Source organism: Typopeltis vanoorti, chromosome 8, assembly GCF_054136105.1.
Source record: "Typopeltis vanoorti isolate ZY-2024b chromosome 8, IOZ_Tvanoo_1.0, whole genome shotgun sequence".
Taxonomy (NCBI): Eukaryota; Metazoa; Arthropoda; class Arachnida; order Uropygi; family Thelyphonidae; genus Typopeltis; species Typopeltis vanoorti.
This window is the reverse complement of record NC_143556.1, coordinates 68,016,242-68,032,274: the sequence shown is the minus strand read 5'-3', so window position 1 is coordinate 68,032,274 and position 16,033 is coordinate 68,016,242. Positions and strand designations below refer to the sequence as shown.

Here is a 16,033-nt window from a genome sequence, read left to right as displayed (position 1 = left end):
TAATCATATGCTGTTGGTTGATGTTCTGCTAGAAATGATAAAATAGGGGAGAAAATTTAGATATGAAATTTGGTTTATTCTTCATTTGGATGGCTGCAAAATTTCATTCTGTGCAAGCACTGACAAGTATGGCAAATGATTCTTAAAAACATATCAAGTAATGAAGACTAGTCCCATGGGAAATGGAAGCTAGCTATGCTGTCAGATTATTGCTGGACAAGTCAGATATGCTTCAGACACTGTAAATGTTAAGCAAAATATCAATGGAAGTTATAGTCTATAAAAATTTTCTTTAACTTTTGACATTTTAAAATGATTCAATGAAATCAAATTATACCAACTAACTTGTTTCCCCTGAAAAACCAATAGGATACATATTTGTCAGGCTCACTTTTTGAATTCTTGCATATTCACTTTCATTAATGCCATAAGTATCAGTAACAAGGGGCAGGAGTTTTTTGCATTGGTTAGTGCAACCTCATGAAAGTTATAGACATTAGTGTGACTGGCAAACAGCAGATGTAGTTACAATGAAAGTGAAGGGTTTAACATTTTTAGGGAAAACAGAGAAAAGATAAGGTGGTGGTGGTGGGGGGTTATTACTGCTGATGATATCAGATGACTGCAGCCAAAAAAATACAAAATAGGTGGGAGGGTGGCTGTTCATTTAAAGCAGTTTGGTGTGAGATAAAGACCAATAGGACAAAATATATGGTTGTTTGCTACTATAGGCCAGGGGTTCAGAATGATCTGAAAGTCATGTGTCAAATTAGTGCAATGAGTGCAAGTCAAGTGATTATTATGGGCACTTTAACAATGGAGATATAGATTGGAAGGAAGAAAGATTACATGGCAGGAAGGAAATGAAATTTATACACTTACTGAGAGATAATTATTTGAGGTTGCATATGATGGAGGGAACTTGGAGTGAAAGACTATTGGACTTGGTCATAGGATCAGAAGAGATGTCCATAACCAAGGTTACTACATTGTCTCCGATTGGAGAAAGTGATCATACATGTAATCTTCTTGATTTGGGATATTCTTTCAAGAAGAGGGATATGTGGAACTTCATGCAGGTGATCATGACAAGCTTAGGAGGAAGCTTGAAGCTATGCCATGTCATAAAATCTTGCAAGAGGAGGATGTTAGTAGTGCAATGGAGATAGTTAAGGAGTATCTACAGGAAACAATATTAAATTGTATGCCTAAGGTTCTTTCTTTCTTAATTCTCTTCTTCTACCTTTTATGGTATTGAGGTTTTTAATTCTTGCAACCATAACCATCTTGAGGATAAGGTGGTTAGTCCTATGCCTTTTGGTGTGTCTTATGTGTGTAGATGCATGGAGCTGGTTTGCTTGTTCTGGGGGATTAAAAACCCTAGTTTCTGGGTGATTGAGACCAGATAAAGTTCCTCATGTCACTGACAGAATCAAATCCAGCTCTTTCCAACCTAAAGGCTTCGTCTATAATGCCTGAGCTACAGAGGCTCATATGCCTGAGGTAAGGTGGATTAATCAGGTAGCAGTTAGATAGTTGTGTAAATAATGGCTTTAATTGAACATGTGCACTAGACATTTAAATAACTTTCACAGCTTACACATGTAACAAAAGTTATATAGAATCTATTCAAAATCTCCAATATGTTTCATCCAACATTATATGAACATTGTCCGGGAGATAGACCATTAAACCAGCTTGGAGACCATCTTTCTTCCTACCATCAACAAAGGATATGTTATCACATCTTTTCTTACAAGGTGTCTCTTAAGTACCCTGCACATGTCATTTTTTTCTACTTTGGACAGACTAGTCATTCTGCATTGATTAGAATTGAAGAGCATCAAGACTATATTACATTTTTGGAATCTGACTAGTCTGGCCTTGCTTCTCACACTATTAACACTAGATACAGAGTTCTTTGGAACCACACACAACTTCTTCATTCCAGGAAGTTCAAATTCAATTGTCTTTTCCTTGAAACATGAAGGGGTCATACAGGATTTTAGTTGATGGAATTTTTTATTTTATGGAGAGTGGGGAAAGGATACAAGGACATCCTTGTAAGTTGAGAATGAATGCTGTGAAGAAGGGAGTGAGGGCTAGATTTTTCTCTCATAGAGTGTTGCATGATTGGAATGGATTGCTGTTGGCTGTTGTGTGTGTGCAAGTAGTGTGAATGAATTCAAGAATCGGTATAACAGCTGGTGCGAAAAGTATGGTCCCCTTTTTGTTTACCATCTCCAATATGTTTCATCCAACATTGTCAGGGAGATAGACCATTAAACCAGCTTGGAGACCATCTTTCTTCCTACCATCAACAAAGGATATGTTATCACATCTTTTCTTACAAGGTGTCTCTTAAGTACCCTGCACATGTCATTTTTTCTACTTTGGACAGACTGGTCAGAGATCACTCCTTCAATACATTCTCCATCAGTTGCATTAGTTGAATATACAGCATCCCAAATTTCAAACCTTATGCATGACAATATTGAATTAATAGTTTTATCTGCTCACAAACACTGAATTAAAACCCTCCAGAGAATTGCAACATTAGTCCTGCTCCTCATATCTCTTCCCAACTTTGCATTATTGCAAACTACATTTCCTCATTCAAACCTCTCCAAATATCATTAACAGATAAGTTAATAATATTAAAATAAGTTTCACAGCTTACACTTGTAACAAAAATTATATTATATAAATTTTATTCAAAAACTCCATTATATTTCATCCAGCATTACGCAGACATTGTCAGGGAGATAGACCATTAACTACAGTCAAAAGATGGAACAAAATAATGAGTCATAATCATGCATATATTAGCTCAGTCACAGCTGAAGTATATGATATTACACTATTAGATTTCAAAGGAACAATTGTAGTAAGTTGCACTAAACATATTTAACTTTAATAAGTTAATATTAAACATATTAAATTATAAAAGCTATTAATAAGTTAATGTGTTTAAAAGAGATTCCAAGCAGCAGCCAGTCTTCCTCTCCAGCTCATTTAATTTATTATCCAACCTTATTTTCTCCTTTGGAAAATCTAGTATATTGATATAATGCACCTTTCTCACTATTAGCCCCATTTCACCATTCTGTCCTCACCCAGACTGTATGATTATACCCTCATGCTAATATCTCTCCATCATAATTTCTTCCTTCTGTCAGCAGTTCATTCAGACATTATTTTGTTGTCATTTGAAGAAGTTTAAGAAAATCAGTGCAGCTTTTAAACAATACAGATGAAGGGAATATCCTGCATATTTCTGACAGTAGTATTCTTTTCTTTGTGTATACCAATTTCTTTTTTTATTCTTTGTCATAAATATACTGGTAAGTAAACACCTAAAACAAAAATGATATTAAAGCAACTGATATAACCACAGGAAAGAACATACTAGTAACAGAGTTATGAAGGTAACTTATGTTCTTATATTTATATATCCTCGTATGTTCTTTCTTGTGGTTATATCAGTTGTTTTAATATCATTTTCAGTGGCAGCTCATGGCTTGAAACCATGGGGGTGCTGCAATTCTCGAAATATACATACACACTGTAAGTCCAATGTATACGTGTTTGGATAAAATATCAAAATTATGGGAAAAATTTAAAAAAAATTAAACATGAAAAAATATTGTTTATTATCGATAAAATTATACAGTTTGGTATAATACAAAATTACTTAAAAATAAAATATATTCTTCTTGTTTTGTTTCATGAAAAAATATTGTTTATTATCGATAAAATTATAGTTTAGTATAATTCAAAATTTCTAAAAATAAAATCCATTCCTTTAATTGTAATTAAAGGAATGGATTTACAATTTTTGGACATTACAATTAAATCCTTTAATTGTAATGTCCAAATATTTAAAGAGATGGAGTAAACATGATAAGCACTATGAACACTCTACTACTGGTGGAAATTGCATATAAACAACAGTGGAACTGCGCGACAGACAGTGCCGCATTATACTAACAGCTTGCATCTTACTATGACATGCATATGCTTGCACGCTTAGCAATATGACACTATGGTAAACACAGTGCTGCTAGCGTGCTTCACCTTCCTTAGTGCTACAAGATGGATATTTATTATTTTTTATACAAAATAAGAGAATTGTATAGGATTGTTGATAATAAAATTAAATATTACAAGCAAATATAAATAAATTAATAAATATATTTATATATCTTGGCCAGCCTGGCTGGCCGAGTGGTTAGCGTATCCGCTCTCCAGTCAAGAGACTCTGGGTTTGAATCCCACCATGGGCATGGATGTTTATGATTGTCTGTGGAAATATTAGTGGTGGCGGTAGTGGTCGACGGACGTAGATGGTGTCGGTGTAGTTGCGAGTTGATGGATTGTGAGTGGTGGAGGCAGAGTTGTAGAGTAGATGCCCTCCCTTGATGAGTCTTTGGACTCCCTGGAGGTGACAAATAATAATAATAATAATATCGAGAAAAATTGGGGGTGCCGCCCCGATCATTTTTGTTCTAGGTGTTTATAAGAACTTTCCCCTCGTATGTCCTTATTAATTAAAATTGGAATATGGCTTGACAAATGACTGGTGAAAGATCATCACAATACCAGTCCTTAAGAAATGAGACAGGACAAATCCAGCGAACTACAATGGAAGAAATTTGCTCTGCACTACATTAAAATTATGCACAAAAATAATTGGAAATATAATTTCATTGAATTATCTGATGAGCAACAAGAATTTAGGAAAAATAATCAACAATAGGTGCAATATTTATATTAAAGCAAATAATAGGGAAATCAGTGGAATACAATAAGCCTCTTTACATGTACTTTATTGATTTAACAAAAGCATGGAATACAGTTAAAAGACATAATAACTATCTTAAAATGAGAAAAATATCAAAACAAATTTTAGAACTAATTAAGAATATATATATATATACATACACACACAGATAACAGTTCTATAACAAACACAGAACATGGCAGGCTGAAGAAATTAAAATAACTGAAGGAATTAGCCCCACTTTCATCATTCTGTCCTCATCCAAACTATATGATTACACCTTCATGCTGATGTCTTTACATCATAATTTCTTCCCCTTCTGTCAGCAGTACATTCAGACATTGAGTTCTATCTTATTTAATTTAGTGATGAATGAAATATTATTATTATTATCATCATCTGACCTCCATGGAGTTGGAGACTCATTGTGGGAGGTATACACTATTGCACACAATTCTCATCCAACTATACCTTAAACTGATTCAATGTGGAATGCATTGCCTGAGTGTGTCTACATTCATAACACACTCAGGCAATGCGTTCCACTCACCAACCACTCTCCATGCAAAGAACCTGCTCCTCACTCCTCTGCTCACACCTTCCTTACAGAGTTTCCAAAAATGGCCTGTTCCAAAAATGAAAAATCTCTTCCATGTCAACCTGATAACAACCCCTGACTGGCTTATATGTCTCAATCATATCCCCCCCCCCTCTCTTCCTCCTATTCACAAGGCTTTGCAACTTGCATTCTCTTAATCTGTCCTCGTACTCCTATTCCAAAGACTACTGGCCAACATTGTGAATCTTCTCTGGACCCTTTCCAACATATCCTCATCACCATGAAAACCTGGTGACCAAATCTGTTCATAATAATCCATATGAGTCCTGATCAAGGTCCTTATACAATGGCATCATAACTTCTCTATTTCTGCATGTCAGGGTCCTCTGCATCATTGCCATTATCTGATGTAACATCTTCACAACTTGTGCAATGTGGCTCCTGAATTACAGGTCTTTGTCCACCATTACTCCTAGATCTCTCACTTGTACTCCTAAATAATCTCCTCTCATCTCCTAAATAATAAAAGAAGGAAATAAATGGAAAGATGAAGAATACAAATTAAAAATGAAAACTTAAGAATAATTGGTTATCAACGTAAGAAGCCTGAATGGCAAAGAAATGGAGCTAGCTGAGGAATTAGATAAGTACCAGATCGACATAATAGGGGTGACTGAAACAAAAAAGACCAAAACTGGTGAGGTCTTTCTGAGCAATAAATACAAAATGTTATATTCAGGAAATGGCAATCAAGGAAAAGGAGTAGCCATAGTATTCAACACAAAATACGAGGCTAATCTTCTTGAATGGCAGTCAGTCTCAAGTAGAGTACTGTGGGCAAATATAAGAATGGGGAACTGGACAATGAGACTTATTTGTGCCTATGGTCCTACAGAAGGTTCTACTAAGGTAGAAGAGGAGGAATTTTTTGAGGCTTTAGAAAAAGCAACTGACACAATGAAAAAGGAAAAGTTGGTCCTTGTTGGGGATCTAAATAGCAGAGTAGGAAATGATTGTGAGACATACAAAAATATTTTGGGAAAATTTGGAGAAAACAGCAAAGCTAATAATAATGGCAAATATCTGTTGGATTTCTGCTCAGGACATGGACTGGTTATTACTAACACCATGTTCCAACATAAAAATGTGCACAAATTCACATGGAGAGAAGAGGCTAGGAATAAGAAAAGTCTCATTGACTATATTATTGTTGATAGTGATGTTTTCTCCCTGGTGCAGAACACCAGAGTGTACAGAGGATTTGAAATTGGAAGTGATCACTATCTAGTCTTGAGCAAGATAAAATTGAATTTCATATTAAAAAGAATAACATGTAAGAAAATTTTAAAGTGAATAAAATTTGAGCAGCTCTTAGATGTGAACTGTAGGCTAAAATACACAAAGATTATTGAAGAAAAAATGAAAGAGTTTGAGAACAGGAATCAAACCTTGGAGATTCAGTGGCAAACTCTGAAGAAAACATTGATTGATTCTGCCAGAGAGGCATGTGGTGAGGTTGTCTGCAAGGATAAAAAAATCAGAACTCCCTGGTGGACACAGGAAGTTAAAGAGGCCGTGAAGGAAAAGAAGAAAGCATATCAAAAGTTCCTGTCAAATAAGTCATCTTGTGCTCTTAGAGAATATAGAGACAAATGCAAGGATGCGAAACACTGTGTAAAACTTGCTAAACAAAAGTCATGGGAGGACTTTGGCAAGAATATAGAAAATAAATATCAAGAAGGTGGCAAAATATTCTGGAGGTTTTTGAAGAAGCTTAGGAATGGAGGAAAGAGTGCTGTAAAAGGAGTTAGAGATGATAAAGGTGACATGAAAACCGGAGAAAAATATATCCTTGAGGTATGGAGTAATTACTTTGAAAAACTGCTAAATGAAACAAGCAGTGATGACAGCACAGTGGTAAAAAACACTGACCAGGCATGCAGTCAGGATATCCATACTTGAAGTAGAAAAAGCCATCAAAGGCTTGAAATGTGGTGGTATAAGAGTCTTACAGTGGCTGCACTGCATAGTTCAGAAAGCCTGGACAGAGGGACGAATTCCTGATGATTGGAGTAGAGCTCTCATAGTACCCATATATAAAAAGGGAAATAAAACTGAATGTGAGAATTACAGAGGTATTTCCCTACTGAGTGTTCCTGGCAAGATCTATGCAAGTATACTTGAGAAACGGTTGAGAAGAATTGTGGAAGAAAAGCTTGGTGAAGAACAAGCTGGATTCAGGCCAAACAGAGGCTGTCAGGATCAGATCTTCACTTTACGACAAATAGTCGAGAAAGCATGGGAATATAACAAAGATCTGTATTTAAGTTTTGTCGATTTGGAAAAGGCATATGATAAGGTGCCAAGAGAGAAGCTATTCAATACGCTGCAATTATATGGTATCAATGGGGCATTATATCAAGCAATACTTAGTCTTTATTTGAGTTGTAAGTCAGCAGTTAGAATTGAAGGAAGTACAGGAAGATGGTTTAATGTTAAATCTGGTGTGAGACAAGAATGTACATTATCTCCTCTGTTATTCATTATCTATATGGATCATATTATGAAGGAAAGTGGCATTAAACCTGATATCAAAATTGTAAATGTTAATGTCAGCTCTTTGCTTTATGCAGATGATGTTATACTTCTAAATAAATCCGCTACAAGTCTGCAAGATTCTCTGACTAAATTGAATAGTTGTTGTAATAGATATGGTATGAAGGTTAGCAATAAAAAGACAAAGACAATGAAAATAGGCATAATGATTGAAAATGTGAACTGTGTTGTGAATGGAGAACCTGTGGAAGAAGTAAAGCATTTCAGCTACTTAGGCAAGATTTTTACTGAAGATGGTAAATTAAATATAGAAATAGACAACAGAATCAGCATAGTTGGTATGGTGGGAAGTCAATTGAATAAATCCATATGGAATAAGAGTGAAATTAGTCGGAACACTAAATTAGCTGTATACAATACAGTGTTCAAACCAGTTTTAACTTATGGATCTGAGAGCTGGGTTAGAAGTAAAACACTTGACCAAAGACTAGAGATCACAGATATGAGAGTCATGAGAAAGATTATAGGCATGAACAGATGGCATCAATGGCAATATCATATTAAAAATGAGGATATTAGGAAAGAACTTGATATTGTCAGCATCCAGAAATGCATTAGCAGAGCTAATCTCAGGTGGTATGGTCACCTAAACGGAATGGGCGAGGAAAGATTAGCAAAACAAGTGTTCTCTGCCAGGTTAGCAGCAAAACGACCCAGAGGAAGACCAAGATATAGGTTGATTGATACGGTACAAAGTGCCTTAGACGATAGAAATATGAGATCTGATAATGTTGGAGTCTTGACAAGTAACAGATTGATTTGGAGGAAAATTGTAGATAGGAAGTAAGTAATGATATAATTTTTTCATGTAGTACTATCATATCCTGTACACCCCTCGTGGGTACATGGCAGGAATTTGATGATGATGGTTATGCTGATGATATATAATCTTACTAGTAGAAAATGAAGGCAAACTAAAAAGATTAACTAAATACATTCAGTAATGCAGCAGAAAAGAAAAATATCAAGATATCAAGAGAAAAAAAACTACAGCAATGACATTTTCCAAGGAACTCATAAGATACAAATTAGAAATTAAAGGGAAAATAATTGAACAAGGTAGTAAGGTAAAATATTTAGTAACAGTTATAGCATCACACAAAATGAAAAATATGCATTAAAACTAGTAGAATATTTGAATGTCTCAACAGCCTCATCTAGAAGAATAAGAACATAAGCAAAGAAATAAAAATAACATTAAAACATTAAAGAAAGTGTATCAATATTAAACAAAAGCCAAAACTCATAAATAAGAGAAAATTGTAAAATACAGCCAATAAATGATTGATTCCAAGAATGGAACGACAAGTGGAAAAAATCATACAGAAAGAATGCGGCAAAGAATTGGATACCAAAGGGAATGAGAAATAGAGGAAGATCAAGGAAAAGATGGTGAGATGGTCTTTGAAAATGGAGGCACTACAAGCATTTTTGCTTAATAGTGAAAAAGAAGAATGAAGATAGGTTCCAGTTTTAATTTGTTGTCAGAGTACATGATCAGATACAAGTGGCAACTAATACCCAGGCCTTGAAACCTTACAAATTGGATAAAGATCTGATAGCTAGACTTGAAGATTCATAACAAATTAGATAAGGCTGAGGTTTTTTTTAATTAAGTAATTGTTTATATGCACATTTATTAAAATAGGAGAATGCCAAAAATTTATCCATTTACTATAGAATTTATCGTTCTGCTGCACGTAGATCATTACACAAAGAAGAAACACAAGAAATTTTTTAATGTTAAAAAATGAAGAGAAAAACTACTGTTAAATGTTTATGTACCTTTTAACTCTTGTCATGAGTTTACAAAACTAAAAATTAAAAATTTTCCAAGCAATGTGATCTTTAAATGGAAATTTTATATAGATGTTCAATCCAGGTGAATCCTTGATGAGTAAGACTTCAGTAATTAATCATTATGTTCACACATGACCCTGTAGCAGTTTCAAGTGCTATAGGTAATACACAGACTAGCCAGAGAATGCATACTATTTCCAAATGTAATTCACTCATCTCATGGCCTGATGCTTTGTCATAACATTTTCAAACAAATCACTTCCACTAGATTCTTTATCCCTAGCTTCCTATTTATGTGATGATAAAGGAATTCTGGAGTTGGCATGTGCAAGTACATTTGACTCTCACAATAACAAATTATCAAAAAGTTCTGAATGAAGTCCTGTGGATACAGTACTGTTCTAAAGAAAATTCACTATAGCAGACTGCATGCACACACTAACAAATAATTCTGTGGTCCCTACAAGTGTGCTATAGTGAGAGTTGGAGTTGACAACATGATCTGTTTCTCACTTCTCTGGACCTTTTTCTCAATTTCTTCATCTCCTTTCAAACCATTGCTCACTTTGTTGCTGAGTGGTATGCTAACCACCCAGCCAACAAACTAAATGGTTTGAAAAAAGTTCTACATCCAGTCTTGAGCACTTGATTATGTAAAAATAAAATAAAAAAAAAATGAAAAAAATGAAATCCCTCTGTGCTAATGTATTATTAGATTTATAGCCTCTCATGGATGAGGGCCACTTAAAAAATAGGTAACCAAATCTTGCAGATACATCTTGCTTCCTAATGCAGTATGCATATAAATTGCTAAAACCTGGCCTCCCCATAATATGTTCATGCAATAATTCTCATAACCACCACTCCACAAACACCAGGGCCGTTATTTGAAGTGTCATTTTATATATCTCCCTTTATGCAGGAAGACAATTTTACAGCTTTTCATTCTTTTGATACCTTCCCTTTTGCACAACTCTTGTTAAAGCATTTCAAAGATGCTGTTAACTCTCTGGAACATTCCCTTAACTTGTGATATGTCAAGTCTCCCATACTGCATTAGTAATTAGCAGTAGTTGCTAATAATTACTGCTAGCCCTTCATCCACCATTCCTGCTCAAGCTTTGTATGAAATCATATTCAGCTTGTGAAATACTTTAATGAAATGCCCATTAAGTACTTCACCTATATCCTTTGCATGTTATCTATCCACCTTTTCATTAACAGATATCATCCTGTATTCAGTCTTTTGATGATGCAACATTTTGAAAAATTTTTTCTTGTCCTTATTGACTAAATGCTCATGTGCTATCCTTTCTCTTTCCTTGCAAAAATGTCATCTTATTAGCTTACTTTTACAATCTTCATAAAAATAGTTATCTTAGACTGCATTTCTGTTTTCTTCTAGATTACCTGCTTAAGCTCATCATTGACCATTTTATAGTTGATCTCTTTTTGGGGAATCTCCATGGAATCAAGGACTCATCATGGGAGGCCCACACTAATCTATCATACTTACTTCTCCTTGAACTCATTCACTGTCTCATAGCTGACTCTGGCAACTTATTTACCACTATAAGCAATAAAATCTATTTAGTCTTGATATCCTTACTAAGGTGCTCTTATTTTCAGGTATGATCCCCCTCTTGTCCTATTCCTTTTTGTCATGTGTAAAAAAAACAAAAAATCTTTTTGTATAAATCCTATAAACTGTTTAATAACTTGTTTCTGTCATATCCTGTCTTTTCAGTATATCAACTAGACTTGATAATCCACAAACCTTTGATCCCACCTCATAGGAAGCATTCTATAGACCTGCCAATATCTTGGTCACTTGCCTCTGGATCCTCTCTGCATGTCCTCCTCATCTCCAAGTATCATTTATATGTAGAAGTTGCTGACATGAAAAAAACTTCATTTACAAGCTTTGTTTGCTTACAGTTGGATAAAGGATTATAACAAGAATATAATTTCTTAAGTACGACACTTTGTAACTCAGCATTAAAACTCTCTACAACTATTTCTGATCTGAAGTATTTAATAATATGGTGATACACCATTTTACTATTCACATATAGCAGATATGACTTCTCCATTGATTTAACCTTTAGTATTTTTCTTGGTTTGATCTCCATTTACGAGATCTCAATACCAGTCAAAATCACTCTGAGTAGCGGTTTAAATTCCCAGTTAATGTTTTTGCATTGCGAGACACTGAGCAGTTGATGTGAAGTCAACAGCCTCTATATACAAATAGAATAGTCGTGAAGAAACTTCTTCCCCTATCCATAATATAATGCTTGTAAACTTTTCATTCCGCAATGCATAACTTTACCACATTAAAGTCTATATAAATCATGTGCAAGATCTCTGCTTAGTGTTTATTAACTATTACTCTACTCAATTTTTCAATGTCAGCAAACCACTGAATATTAAATAGCAAATCAACAAATAAGTGGCCAAATGCAGATCTTTGCAGCACACTACTTCCCCATATGCTATTCTGATATGTATCCATCTAACTGATGGATACATATCAGATACCTTTTTTCCTTGTTCATATCAGTTATTTCATATCCATCCCCATTTGCTCCAGATTTATGTAAGAGTTCCATGTGGTTTCTTGTTGAATGTCTTTGCAAAGTCCAGCAATATTGTTATAAACCCATTTCCTATCCATCTCAGCAGTTAGTTTATTTTAAAAAAAAGTGATTAAGTTACTAAGGTAGGACCTACCTTTCACAAAAACATGCTGTCCCTATCGAATATCCTCTTAACCTTTTGGGTATACATTCAGGCATTGATGCTATTATACGAGGTGGTCTGAAAAGTTCTCGGCCTCGTCCATAGATGGCAAAACTATCGTCAAGATTTTTTTTCTAAGTTGGTACATCTGTCATAAGCATTCATGTGAAATTGCAAGTCATTCTATCAAGTAGTTTGTTTTATACATCTGTCTGAAGCAAAATTGTTGTCTGTATCAGTTGAAATGGATAAAATTGAGTATCGTGCGGTTATAAAATTCTTTGTAAAAGAAAGTTTAATGGCAAAAGAAATTCATTAGAATTTCATAAAAGCTTATGGGCACTCTTCTCCTTCATTTTCGACAATTAAGAAATGGGCTGCTGAGTTTAAACGTGGCCTTACCAGCCTTGAAGATGATTCACGTGAAGCATGTCCAAAAAGTGTAACAAATCATTGATCAAGTGCATGATATGTTATTGGATGACTGGCAAGTCATAGTGCATGAAATTGCTGAGATTATAGGCATTTCAAAAAGAACGTGTAGGATATATTTTGCATGAAGAATTGCAAATGAAAAAGCTTTGCACAAGATGGGTGCCACGCTTGCTCACAGCAGATCAAAAACAGACTCGCATGAATATCTCTGAACAGTGCTTGGAGCATTTTAACAAGAATAAAACTGATTTTGTGCATTGATTTATTACTATGGATGATACTTGGATTCACCATTACACACCAGAATCCAAACAGTGAACAGAAGCTGGTTGTTCAGTGCCAAAGTCAGTTCTGTCAGCAAAAAAGGCCATGGCATCGGTGTTTTGAGATGTTAACGGTATTTTGTTTATTAATTATCTTGAAAAGGGTAAAACAGTAACCGGAGAATATTATTCCGATCTTTTAACCAGACTAGATGAAAAAATTCATGAGAAAATACCTGGTTTGCAGAAGAAAAAAATCATTTTTCATCAGGATAATGCACCTGCCCACAAAGGTGTTTTGACAATAGGAAAATTAAAGGATCTGCACTATGAATTAGCAGAACATCCACCCTATTCCCCAGATTTGGCTCTCTCTGACTTCTATCTCTTCCCAAAAGTAAAACTCTTCCTTGCTAGTCAGCATTTTTCTTCGAATCAAGAGGTGATTGCAGCTGTAGAGGGGTATTTTGCAGATCTTACCGAGAACCACTACAGGGACGGGATAATGGTGCTGGAGCATCGCTGGAATAAATGCATTAGTCTTAAGGGAGATTATGTTGAAAAATAAAAATCATTTTGAAATTATAAATTCATTTTTTCGTTGTTAGGCCCAGAACTTTTCAGACCACCCTCGTATGTTCCTTGACCAGTATTGCTCTTCCTACTTAATTTCTCATTCCATGCTATTGCTTTAAGCTGTTCTGTAAGCTTTCCATAATTTTTGTGGTTATGTATATCTCTTCCTCACAAAAGCTTTCATGTTGTCGGCTGCTAACCAGGTGAACATCCCATAGTTATATGAGATGACTCTGAGATGTTCACCTGGGACTTAATAATCCCAGATGAACAGGATCTGCATCCTGTCCAGTTGACAAGATGCTGATTCAGCATCTCATTCACATTATTTTCTGATGCTGCAGTCAAATTTAAGGCTTCTGATCTTTGCATATCCTCTGTTATAAACTACCTAAGTTAGCTCTCTCTCTCTCTGAGAAATTCAGATTTATTTTCCTTGTTTTCAGATGCTATATTTTTATTCTGTATAACAATCTGCTTAATTGCTAAACTAGTTTTCCTAAATGTTTTGTTAACACCACTGCATTTGAGATCTATAACAACATCCTTCTAAATCCATCACTGAACTCATTATGTCAATTCCTGATTCGCTGGTATTATATCCAGCATCTTCAGAGCAAAAGAACAGTTTATCACAGTACACAAAACGGCAACAATTTGGTATAACAGTGGGACTAGTTTAAAAAAAAAATTGTAACGGACAATACATGGAACTAAAGTCCTAATTGAAACCATCTATTGTTGGAAAAAGAGAGAACTGTTCCAGTTGACATAATGAGTTCAGTGATATCACTGAGCTCACTTATTTTCACTCTTTCTTGGTCAATGACTATAATCCCCATTGGATAGGAAAAAAAACAACTAAATTATCCCTGGAAATCCCCGCCATTGTCTATCACACAAGACTGCAACAAACTGTTACTATCCCATACATTCAAAGTATATCTTAAAAGATATCTAGTGCTCTTAATAAATATCAGCTACTCACCATATTTAAACCATATGTCAAATTGACAACTCTTATCCATTCATTTAAGTACAGACTCTTCTTTATCGCATCCAGGAGTTTACGAGGTGCCCTGTTCTTGTGACCTGGCTTACTATGGATAGACGGGAAGAACTGTTACATCTTCATTGGTGAACTTAAAAAAAAAAAAAAAAAAAAAAATACATTTGGCATTATCATCAGGGCAAGTGAGGCAGATCATGCCTTGGATATCCTTCACACAGGATCAAATGGAAGAAAACAAAAGTGCTACACAGAAGTCATAAGTCAGAAGGATTGCTTTTGGAATCAGCAGCTTTAAAACATACTCCAAACCTGAACAAGTATGGCTGTATAAATTTACCAAAAATCTGGGAGACAGTCATTTTAAGATCTTGTTTTCTCTCTTTTTCCAACAATAGACGGCACCGGTTAGGACTTTAGTTCCTTATGTTGTCTGTTAGAATTTTTTTTAAACTAGTCCCACTGTTATATCAGATTGTCTCGTGTACTGTGACAAAATGTTCTTGTGCTCTGAAGATGCTGGATATAATACTAGCGAAATATCAGTTAATAAGTTAATAAATATTAATTTTTTTTTCTAATCATTCTGTGTTATGTTCAATACTATTAAAATAAACTAACATGTACTGTCAACACATAAGCCTTTCTACTCGTTTGAAAAATACCAATGTTTACTGATATTCTGGTGTCCAAAGTAATGAAAGAGATTTAAAAAAAATTGTGTTTATGTGAAATTGTTACAAAATTGGCCTTTAGGGGAAAGATTTTGGCAGACTTTTAATTAAATTATTTTATTTCATATTAAATGTTCTTTGGTTATTATTGTTATAAATGACTTAAAATGACTGGGAGACAGTTTATTGTGGACAGTTTTTCTTTATTGTTTTATATGCATTTTTGAAAAACCATTTTGGCAGAGGGTTATTTAAAAAAAACAAAAATTGGCAGTAATAATCATTATCACACATTAACACTGAGTTCTTAATATAATTAATGAATTTATTATTTTTATAATAGGTACATGAACAGCTATGCTTTTACAGTATTTAAAGAAAAGTATAATAAACAACTTCAAATAACATTCTATAAAAACATAAACTTATATTACAACATACACCCTGTAAACATATCTTTACCACATATATATGTAGAACTTGGTTCCACCTCCTAGAATCTTATTACTTTCATTTACTAGCTGAGTTCTTGCCAAAGGAGGTGGAATTGTAACCTCATTTAGAAATCATCAAACT

General features: G+C 34.5%; 1 protein-coding gene across 5 annotated transcripts in view; it reads left to right on the top strand.

The window, feature by feature from the left end:
* The window catches only part of LOC150104071 (F-box only protein 3-like), a 345,412-nt gene that overhangs the window by 4,039 nt on the left and 325,340 nt on the right, over nucleotides 1–16,033 (top strand). The window contains exon 1 of one of the 5 annotated variants that reach the window (XM_090396741.1): nucleotides 11,176–11,387. The exons of 2 other annotated variants lie outside the window; for them this stretch is intronic. The gene's annotated coding sequence lies outside the window, so the exon portion shown is untranslated. Of the gene's footprint in view, nucleotides 1–11,175; nucleotides 11,388–16,033 lie in introns of those variants that run through there. 2 more of the 5 variants (XM_090396740.1, XM_090396739.1) reach the window with 2 other exon arrangements.